This window comes from Colobus angolensis, unplaced genomic scaffold (assembly GCF_000951035.1).
Source record: "Colobus angolensis palliatus isolate OR3802 unplaced genomic scaffold, Cang.pa_1.0 Scaffold113, whole genome shotgun sequence".
NCBI lineage: Eukaryota > Metazoa > Chordata > Mammalia > Primates > Cercopithecidae > Colobus > Colobus angolensis.
In genome coordinates, this window is record NW_012112364.1 from 6,481,018 (window position 1) to 6,482,784 (window position 1,767).

Here is a 1,767-nt window from a genome sequence, read left to right on the forward strand (position 1 = left end):
GTCTCCCAGGCTACAGTGTGTGGACAGTTTGTGTGTGTGTGTTTTAGAGATGAGGTCTCTCTGTCTCCCAGGCTGGAGTGCAACGGTGCCATCACAGCTCACTGCAGCCTCCAATTCCCGGCCTCAAGCGATCCTCTGCCTTGGCTTCCCAAGTAGCTGAGACTAGAAGCATGTGTCGCCTTACCCTGTTTTTTTTCATTCTTGTTCTTTTTCAGACAGAGTCTCCCTCTGTCATCCAGGCTGGAGTGCAGTGGTGCAATCTCAGCTCATTACAACCTCCAACTCCCGAATTCAAGTGATTCTCCTGCCTCAGCCTCCCGAGTAGCTGGGGTTACAGGCACACGCCACCACGCTGGGCTAATTTTTGTAATTTTAGTAGAGATGAGTTTTCGCCATGTTGGCCAGGCTGATCTCGAACTCCAGACCTCAGGTGATCCGCCCACCTCAGCCTCCCACAGTGCTGGGATTACAGGCGTGAGCCACCGCGCCTGGTCCACACCCTGTTTAAGGAAGAAAATAGTGTTGAAAATGAAAATCAATACACAAAGGCTGAACCAAAGCTGTTTGTTATGTTGAGTGGCTGTCTCAAATAGACCAAGACCCTCTGACCCTTTGTCTTAGGGCATTAAAGAAAATTACTCTGAGCAAACAACAGCTTCCTTGAATGCTTTCACTTGTTTAACAAAATGCCGGAGAACCACAGATATAACCTACAAGATCCGAGCCGAAAGTGTTACAGTTTTCACCAGTGCACTTGCAGAAATGGCATCAGATGGATTTCCTTGGGAGAGGGGGACTGGGAAATGGCTTTTTTTTTTGAGATGGAGTCTCACCTTTTTGCCCAGGCTGGAGTGCAATGGTGCAATCTTGGTTCACTGCAACCTCCACCTCTCGGGTTCAAGTGATTCTCCTGCCTCAGCCTCCCAAGTAGCAGGGATTCCAGGTGCCCACGACTATGCCCGGCTAATTTTTGTATTTTTAGTTGAGAAGGGGTTTCACCATGTTGGTCAGGCTGGTCTCCAATCTCTGACCTCAGGAGATCCGCCCACATCTGCTTCCCAAAGTGCTGGGATCACAGGCGTGAGCTAGCGCGCCCAGCCTGGCTTAAAAACAAAAAACAAAAAAAACTGGTAATAAGCGAATTTCCTTTCCATCACTGCAATTCCAGTTTTTTTGTGGTTTTTTTTTTTTTGACAGAGTCTTGCTCTGTCGCCCAGGCTGGAGTGCAGCGGTGCGACCTCAGCTCACTGCAACCTCTGCTTCCCGGGTTCCAGCAATTCTCCTGCCTCAGCCTCCCGAGTAGCTGGGATTACAGGCGCCCGCCACTACGCCCGACTAATTTTTATATTTTTGGTAGAGACGGGGTTTCACCATGCTGGCCAGGCTGGTCCCGAACTCCTGACCTCAAGTTTCGCCCGCCTCGGCCTCCCAAAGTGCTGGGATTACAGGCGTGAGCCACCGCGCCCGGCTAATTCCTGTATTTTCATGCTCAACTGTATTTTATAGTAGGGCCTTGAATCCCGAGTATAATTTTGTACTCAAATATAATTTATAAATAAAGAAGGTCAAACTAGCTAGAAACTTAAGTCCTCCCAACCACTGATATTCCCAGCCCCCAGCCCTCATCCTCCGCCCAGGTCCGAGCTCGGAGATGGTCTTGCGGAGCCCAGAGGCGGGCAAGTCCCCAGAGGCGCAGGCCCTGCCCTCCAGCTTTGCTAGGGTGGGCAGCAGCGCCACGCAGCTGGCGGGCTGGGTTGGGCTGGGCGC